Below are 9736 nucleotides of genomic sequence, written 5' to 3'. Positions count from 1 at the left end.
GTTAGCTAAACTCTCCCTAGCCATTTGTCTTTCAGAAGAGTTTGTTACTTGGCACAAAGTAAAGTTTCCAGGCATGTGCCAAAGCAAGACAGCAGTATTGTCAAGGGATTCATGGGGAGGGGGCAAGTACACTTTTGCAAGTACACCTTTGGTGTTAAATAGTTCTTGTTATTTATTCTCATGATTCTAGATGGCCCCACCCACACCCAATTTACCATATTCTGCTAGCAGTCAACCCCTGGCATGCCCTGGAGGGAGCTTTCTTCCCCCCAAATTATTTTTATTGGTTTTCATGTAAATACGTTAACAACACACAACTACCGTAACTTGTCCAGTGATACATTTAAGTTTCATATGTAGTACACAGTACACAAGCAATATGTTTATTTCTGCATTATCAGTTCAATATGTGTCTATTTTTGAAGTGCCTTTAATTACCCTTCTGTGGTGAGCAAGGCGTTCTGATAGGGCCACATTCCAAATATTTATCCAGATTTCAATGGGGATATCTATAGGTTGTTTCCAGTATCGGGCTATTGTTCATCAGGCTACTGATAAAAAAACAACTAAACCTCTGAATTTAAGGTAATTGTTTAAATTTGAGTCTAAGGATAACAAGGCAAGAGCCAAATTGGGCGGAAGGGATTGCTGCGTAATTTTGGAAATAATGTGAAACACTTTTTCTCAAAAGGAATATAACAATGTGCAACTCCACCATGCATGAAATATGAGCCTCACTCTCTGCAGCCTTTCAAACATAGGGGAGAGATGCTAGTGCTTATTTTGACTAGACATGAAGGAGTCCAGTGCTAGTGATTTTAACAGAAGTCTCCTGCCAATGAGCAGAGATGGTTCGTAGGGATGGATTGTGCCAAGCTGATTGTCATTTATTATCTGCAATTATGATCCCTAAGTCTTTTCCCCATATTGTCCAGAGGCCTCCTGTATCACCCGTATATTGTTCTAGAAGAATGCTATAAATTAAAGACACAACTCCTTTTATTTCATATATTGATTTGTTAAAGACTCAAAGATGTAAGAGTATGAAGATACCAAGTATCTTGCAAATGTGCACAACTGAATAGATTGAAACCAGGTTAACTGGGCATCATCCAGTTTCCCCATGAGCTCATGCTTAGAAATTGCAAAAGGCTTCTTTTCTCCTCACGTTTTTAAATTGTCCATATTTATCCTCCTGTCGGAATAATGGATGGTCCAACAGTGGAGTCAATGGTGAAGATTTAGGGTCCCAATCCCTCCACACCATCAGCACTGCCTTTAAAAATGGGTTTTGAATCTTTGATGCAATTTAGACACAGATTTATCGTTCTGTGTGAACTAGGCCAAACATTATTTGGTCCAAGAGCTGCTGTCAAGAACCCTACATCATCAGGTACAAAAGGTTTTGCTATCTTTGTTTTCTATTTTTTTTATTTATTAAATTTGTATGCTTCCCTTCATCCGCTGATGCCAGGGCATCTCACAGCGTAAAAATACAAGATAAAAACACAAAATGCATAATAAAAAACAAGAATGGAAACATAACAGACGAATAATCCCTCTCCCATAAACACATTTAAAAGGATATAGAATGTTAATTAACCAAATATGTTATCTAGACATCTTAGAAAAGTAGTTCCAAAACTTCTGGGTTGGGTGACAGTCCCTCAAACTATTGTGGGCAAAAATTGCATCACAAGGCACATGAATGAAAGAAGCTGCATCTGTTTAGGAATCACCTGCTTAATTTCAGACTCTCCAGTCTTGGTCCAGCCCCTCTGGAAAGGCATTGCAGAGCCATAAAGTGTCTGCCAGAAACTGGAACAGCTCGTAGAAGCCACCCTCTTATGTGGTAAAATATTCAGTCTGTCTTTTTTATATGAGGCAAATCTCAAATCAGAACATTTAATATAGTCCAAGATAGGAATAGGGTATGAATTTGATTCAGCACACATTCAAAGCTAAATCTATCAAATTCACATCTTTGGAAACATTATGAAGCTGAAACACTGCTATCCTTTGAAATTCACACTTATCCACATTTTGTGATGCTGTGCAGACATGCTTATATTAGCAGAAAGGTTGCAGAAAAAACAAATATATTTATCAGGGGATCTGTGTTATATTGCTTGGAAATATGTGTTTATTAGTAGAAATTCAAACTAAAGTGCTTGGTAATTTTTATAAGGTTGTTTTTTTATTGCAAATTGCTGTAGAAATGTGGAGACTGAGTTTCAGATGGTGACACTCAGAACTGAGGAAACAGAAATAGGAAGGTCTTTCCATCCGTAGTCTAAGACATAATCATTTCCATTGTACTAAATTGAAACTATGTCATTTCTGAAATTAGGAACTACTTTAGGAATAAAATCATTATCTTTGCTTCAGGAGTTGATAGTTTTGCATTTCTTCCACCCAATGTTTTCATAACTGATAAAAATAAACACATTGGGCAGTGGTATGTGAGTTAATTTTACTCAAGAGTTGACCCATTGAAACTAATGGGCATGACTAAATTAAGCCCATTCATTTCAGTCCATCTGCTCTCAGAAAAACTTAGGTGAATACTACATACAACCTCCAGAAAGTCCCTGGATTGGCTCTGCCAGTCAACTGCACAGCCCTGACCTCACCACTGCCTCAGTGTCATGGTAAGCGGCCACAACACTGCTGCTGGAAGGCTATTGCTAGTTATGCGCTATCAGGCAAATCACTCCTGGTTATTGGAATAATTTTGATTTGTTTAAAAGACTCTGGTGCCTCCATTAATGCAAGCTTGGAAAGCAGAGTAAAGACTGGGGGGTGGGGGAAATGTGATAATTTGGGGGGGGGTGATAATCCCAATCCAGGGCAGTGAAGTCAGCAATTTAACAAGCAAAGGCTTTTTTCAAAACGAAATGCCCTGGCCAAGCAGGATTTGATGTTTAATCCGTGGTTTGGTCTGATAAATGTGGCTGGAGCTACTGACAAAGAAGCTCTGCTTCCGACTTGGGTTAATTTATCCTCCACGAAGGAGAGAAGTTGCAGCAGGGCTTTCAGGCGAATGCTAATGCCATACCTCTCTGGTCCTTGCTACTGTTTTGCCTCTGCCTGTAGTCCTTGGATGCCTCTCTCTGCATCTGAATCCTAACAGTTATCTTGGCTAAAGTCCTTCATAAATGCTTGACCTTAATGCTTGTTCCCTTGCTACTTACCAATGCCAACCTTAAGTCCTCTGGTTTGATTCTGTTTTGCACCCCCCCCCCATGAGCAAAAGGTTACTGACCTTTGAAAGGCTCCTCTAAAAACCTCCCTGTGTGTGATAACTAAACAAATCCATTTTTGTAATGTAAACTTTGCATGATAGGTGGTTTGCCATTTCAGTTGTCTACAAACATCTATGCATTTTTATGATATTATAATAATGAATCCCAGCTAACTGGTTTAGTTGCTAATTAAGGGCTAATTGACTTCATTGGGAGTTGGCTCAGGCAGTAATTGCATCCAAGTCTCCGGGAAAGGAAAAAATTCTCTCTGGGCAAATCATAATGTGATTGCTAATGTTGTATTTGGCACCTGGATATTAGAATGTGGGTCTGAGATTTCTGCATCGGCAGAAAAACAAATCTTGCAGCAAGAATGTCTTGTTCAGATTGTTTGAATAAATATATACTTGAAAGTTAACTACATACTTTGGGTGGAATCACTTGAGCATTTACTGCATAGTGACTGTTTTAAATCTTGCCCCGTGTCCGTTCTTTATATGGAGAGCCAGAGGCTTGAGTCCTCTGGCCTTCTGGGTGGCTGAGCACCATCCATAATCAGATGAAAAAAGAGCATGTGCAGGGATGCCACAGGTACCTGCAAGCTTCCTATTGCAGATACATTTCCTAATGGCTATTACATGTGCAATGGATATTAACATATCAATGAAAAAAGACCAGCGGTTTAATCTGCAAGCTGTTGTGCAATTAAGGTAATTATACATTCATGGCACAAAATGATTCAGATCTGCATTAATTTATACAGATTTCTTTCTTACGGAAAGCTTGGCCTATCACGCACTATCCAGAAAACCAAAGTGCTGCACCAACAGGCACAAAACAACCCCTCCACAGGGCCACAAATCCAACTTAATGGTGTAACATTGGCAAATTTCAATAATTTTCCCTACGTAGGCAGTTATCTTTCCACAAGAGTCAACATTGATGGCAAAATCTAGCATCACCTGAGATTTGTGAGTGCAGTTTTCTCTGGATAGAAGCATAGAGTGTTTGAGGACTGGGACATTCTCAGGGAAACCAAAATGCTTGTTTACAATGCTATTGTACTACCAACTTTACTGTACACTTGTGAAACAAGGACCACTTACGAATGCCATCTCCAACTCCTTGAAAGATTCCATCAATGGTGTCTCTAAATTTTTTTACATATCACTTGGGAAGACAAGTGAACTAATGCCAGTATACTGGAAGAAGCAAAGATCACCAGTGTCAAAGCAATGATTCTTCAACATCAACTTCATTGGACTGGTCATGTTGTTTAGATGCCTGATTGTCATCTTTCAAAGCAACTCCTCTATTCCCAACTTAAGAATGGGGCTAAAAGGGTTGTTGAATAATTGTTAAAAATAAAAGGATGCAAAAAGGGGAAGGTATGGGGAAGTCCGAGAAAAGAGGCTTATGGAAATAAGGTTAAGAAATTATGAATTTATGTGTTTGTTTTTATGTTCTTTCTGTTGTGTTTGTTAAAAAAATGGAAAATTAATAAAAAAATTATTATAAAAAAAAAAAAATATTCCCAACTTAAGAATGGAAAGCATAATGCCAGTGGAAACAAAAGGGATTTAAAAAATGTAGTATAAACACCAACAACTTGGAATCACTTGCCTGCGAGCACTCCAATTGGGGAATAGCCTCAAGGACTTTGAAGAAACACAAACTCAGGAAAAAAAGGGATAAACAAGCTAAGAGGAAGGCATGTTTGGCAAATCCTCGCCCTTGATCAACTCCTGCCTGAAAACCTATGTCCCCACTTTGGAAGGATGTGCAGATTCAGAATTGGCTTCCACAGTCACTTATGGAACACTGTTAAGACTATATTCATGGAAGACAATCTTACTAAGGTACGAGTGATCGTCAAAGAAGGAATTTAGGCAGCAGTATGGGTTTTTAAATCAGGAATATGGCACAGAAGTACGCCAACTCTGCATGTGACATACACAATAATGATTGTGCTTTAGAATGAGGAACAGCAGACACTAACAAATATGCAATGCACAAGAATGTGGATACATGTTGCCAAGCCCCACACTACAGGTTAGTCAGGTTGCACACTGGCTGAGCAGCCTGGAAGGGCCCCCAATGGCCTGACCTGGCCATGCTGCCATTCACCGGCCCCCCTTCAAGAACCCTGGATCATTTTCAGTCGTGGGCAGTGCTGCAGCTTTTGAATGGGGACCTTGCTCAGCTCTTATCTCCTTTTTGGAGATGTCCCAGCCTATTGATCTATTGATCGCATAGCTCTATGGACTGGGACATTGCATTTTGGCTAACATAAGATGGTGGGCATCCCCATTCAAAGTGCCACTACCCATCCTCCATGAAAGCATATTCCAAAACCTGACAAAGGGTGGCATCAAAGCAGTAGCTGTGAAAGCATGTGGCAGCCACAGGTAGGGTGTCCTGTTTGAGGGGTTGTTTTGGGTGGTACCCCATCACCAACACCATGTAAAGGTTCCCCTGAAATCTGGTGTTGGCCCTGTGTGTTGCAGAGTCCCATATCTGCTTTAGCTTGTAACTGTGCCAAGCATAAGATACTAGCTTTCATCTGGTTTACACAAACACCATTTGGGGAGTCCAAGGGGCAGGTCGAAAGTTGGTATGATCATACAGATAAAATTTTGCCACACGAACTTCTAATTCATGCTTAGACTGAAACTCAGTTTGTTTAATAGTTCAGTTTCAGCTAAGCATAAAGTCTTCAGTTTCAGTAGTGTTGGTGAAGCATTTGGAGAAGCTAGTATTGCTAATCGTATGACTTGCGTTAAAAAAGAAAGTTAGTTCTAATGTACTTGAGGTGCAAGATTCTTATATACTAGATGAACACATCATATTTCACCCTTGCTGCTTGATTACATTTATCCCAATATATTCCAGTACATGAATAGTTGCAGTAATGCAAAGGTAGCAGTAAATATAATATTTCATTTGGTTGGGTGAGAAATTCTTGGTGTATTATTGAAGGTATTATTCAAGCATTTTGGGAAAGGCAATTTTTTATTAAGAGAGAACTCTTGTTAAAGAATAAATAGCAAAGTTCATTTTAATAAAAGCAGTGTTGACACTGGTGTCTCTTTCATTAAAACATAAACAATATTTTTATTATGGGAAGTTGGTCTAGGAATGTTAGTTATGGTGGGCATAATTCAGCCTCATTTAAACTTGTTTAAGGCTGCACCTTATTGAATGCAGCAGGACTTACTTGTGAGTGAATATGCATACAATTCCTCTTTATGCCTCACTCTTTCTTTGTTTTTCAGTTAAACAGCTCACCATGCGTGTTCACCCTAGGCAAACATGTACAGAATTGCACTGTAAATCTTTTCCGTTAAAATTATTGGGAATTAAAATGGTTTGGTTTTTGCTGGATCATTCCTCATGTGTTCCAAAATTTCTCACATATTATTTTTGCACAAGGCTTCAAGAACATCAATAAAATAGGACAATCCTTTGCACCAGCCCCATTGAAGCTGTTAGCATGGCACACTACAGTGGTGCCTCGCAAGACGAAAAGAATCCGTTCCGCGATTCTCTTCGCCTAGCGGTTTTTTCATCTTGCGAAGCAAACCCATTGACGGATTAGCGCTATTAGCGGCTTTTAGCGGCTTATCAGCTTAGCGGATAAGCAGATAAGCGGCTTAGCGGCTTAGCGGCTTAGAAAAAGGGGGGGAAAGGAAAAAAAAGTCGGAAAAACTCACAAGACATTTTGTCTTGCAAAGCAAGCCCATAGGGAAATTCGTTTTGCGAAGCGCCTCCGAAACGGAAAACCCTTTCGTCTAGCGGGTTTTTCGTCTTGCGAGGCACCACTGTATTTCAGTACGCTTTGCACTAGAGTATGCCCCAAAATGAATTTAATCACTATCCAACAGATGGCATAAGACGTTTGCTATGCCTGTATACTGGAATGAAACAGTAAGCTCCAATTCCCCCTGTCCCCCAATATGAATTAGGTGCAAGAAAAGAAAGATCTGTAATCACAAAACCATTGTATCTAAAAAGGTTGACCATCAACTCTGGTTTTGAAATATTATATTTGTTGGAGCAGTCTTGCTTTAAACATCAGCCAGTTCTAAACATAGGAGCCAACTCCTAGGGGGTGAGGTCACTTTACCCCCCCCCCCAAAAAAAAAAAAAAGTTGACGAGGCTGGCCCTCCAAAGTTGATGGGCACTACCAGTTAAATAGTGTTTGCACACCACATCTTGTGATTGATTATGTGGGGTGGGGCTTACCTGCCTCCCAATATTTCGTTCAAGTTGGCACCCCTGGTTCTAAAGCTTGTTGAAATAAATAGACCCCGCTCCTATATGCTAAAGTTTCATACAAACAGGATTGCTTCTTAATGTGAGTTGCCTACAGAACTTTAGGATATTTAAGCCACTTCCTCAAACTACTTACACAATCAATAAGGAAAGGCATTTCACTCCCATTGCTTCTAGTGGTAGAAGGTTCCTAACTCTCCCACTGACATCAATGAGACTCCATCACATTTCTGTATGTCTTGATCGTGCCTTAAAGCTGTGTGTGAAGCATTCACTTTTTTGAAGAATATGACGGCCTTGAACAAAAAAGTAAGGTCATGCAGAATAGTTAAGGACTACTGGGAAATGATTTATAATGAAATGAAAAAAACTGTTTAAAACAGCATTCCCCCCAAAAAACAGAGGCATTCCTTTTAGGAAAGATACAGACAGAGGTACCCAGGGGTCAGAAAAGGTTATTTATGTATGCAATGACAGCAGCTCAGATTTTGTTACCCAGAAATGGAAGGTGGGAGAGGTCCCAAAGGAGGAGGAAGGTCAGCTGAAAATGATGGAATATGCAGAGCTAACAGCCAGCAGGGTAAGAGAACAAGAAGGAGTGGAGGAAGATGAATGGAAATTATTTGTGGAACATTTGGAAAATAACTGTAAGCAAGTGAAAATGCTGGCAGGATTAATATAAATTCAACAGTATAACTGAAATTAAGATTATATGAAAAAGGGGAGGGATAGACGGCAGAAATAGAATATGCAGTATATTTTGGAAGTATAAAGGAACCATGGAAGGAAAAGAATGGAAGTCGTTAGATGTAATGCTTTATATTTTATTGTGGGAAACGTATATCTGAAAATTTAACAACTTCATCACTTTTACATCCAGCTTCATCACTTTTACATCTCCCCCTGCCCCCAGAATGTGGAGGACTTGGTGGACTAGGGCTGGGAGATCAGGGTTAAGATTCAAATAAAACTCATCATGTGATTTTGGGCAACACACTCTTTCAGCCTAAACTATCTCACAGAGTTGTGAGTAGAGTGGTACCTCGAGTTACAAATGCCTCAGGTTACAAACGCTTCAGGTTACAAACTCTGCTAACCTGGAAGAGTTACCTCAAGTTGAGAACTTTGCCGCAGGATGAGAACGGAAATTGTGTGCCGGCGGTGCAGTACGCCTCTAGTTTGAGGTTAAGAACAGACCTCCAGAACGAATTAAGTTCATAACTGCAGGTACCACTGTATAACATGGGGAAATGGAGAACCATGAGTGACAGCTTGAATGACAGCTTGTAGGAACGGAGAGAGGATATAAATGTAATATCGATGAGGAAGAAGAAAATATGCAGCCTGTAGAATCCTGAAGTTGGTGTGCTGGGTTTGGAATAATACAAACAAACCCACATATGACAGAAAAAATAGAATCTAGAACGCAATGGGAAGTGACTATTCTGGTGAAGCTCCCTGAGCTACCCTTGCTTTATGTACCCTATAGAAAACTCTTCCCCATCAAATAATCAGCACCCTGTACCCTTGTTTCGCCCACATTCGTGAGCACAGACTTTTTTCAAACTTTTGTCTGGGTGCCTCCCTTTAGAGCACACAGACTGCCTCACTTTCAGGCCCAAAATCGCCTTTAGATAAACGTGTCTCCTCGTGACTTTGTAATAGATTCATCACTTTGCTCCAGATTCAAAGACAAAATTCTGTTGCACTGATATCTTGAATTCCAGTGCAAAAATCAAACCTGTGAAGATTTTGCTCAGCTCTAGTCGCTAGTAAAAAATAAAAAAAGGAATTAATTCCAAATGAATTTAGAAATAAGCATTTAAACTATTGAAATGTGCTACAAAACATCTGACCCTCTAAATGGGTTCAAGCGTAACTTACTGTTACCAGTCACAAGGTCATTGCTGTAATTTAAATGCCTCGTCCGGTGCGAAGGTGGGGGGGGGGAGCATCTATAATTGATCGAGCTGTTCCAAATGCTTTGCTCATCTCTCCAGACCACTTTTTCAGCTGCCTGAGGTTAATCACCAAGTCCACCACATGCTAATGCCCTCTGTTACATCATAATTAGGATGAGACTGACGGAGCTGGGGAAGGCTGATGAAATTATTCATTTTTTCCCCCTGAGAAGCCAGATGTTGCCAGATAGATTTCACTTAATTCTCTGACAGCTGCAATAATAGGCGAAATATGCAGCGGAGACTATAGTGAC

At 40.0% G+C, this 9736-nt stretch overlaps 1 long non-coding RNA gene across 1 annotated transcript in view; it reads right to left on the bottom strand.

The window, feature by feature from the left end:
• Positions 1–9736, bottom strand: part of LOC307214482 — a 29970-nt gene that overhangs the window by 7801 nt on the left and 12433 nt on the right. The gene's annotated exons all lie outside the window — the stretch shown is intronic.

Source organism: Podarcis cretensis (assembly GCF_951804945.1).
Source record: "Podarcis cretensis genome assembly, chromosome: 4".
In the NCBI taxonomy this organism is placed as follows: domain Eukaryota; kingdom Metazoa; phylum Chordata; class Lepidosauria; order Squamata; family Lacertidae; genus Podarcis; species Podarcis cretensis.
This window is presented reverse-complemented; position numbering and strand designations above follow the sequence as displayed.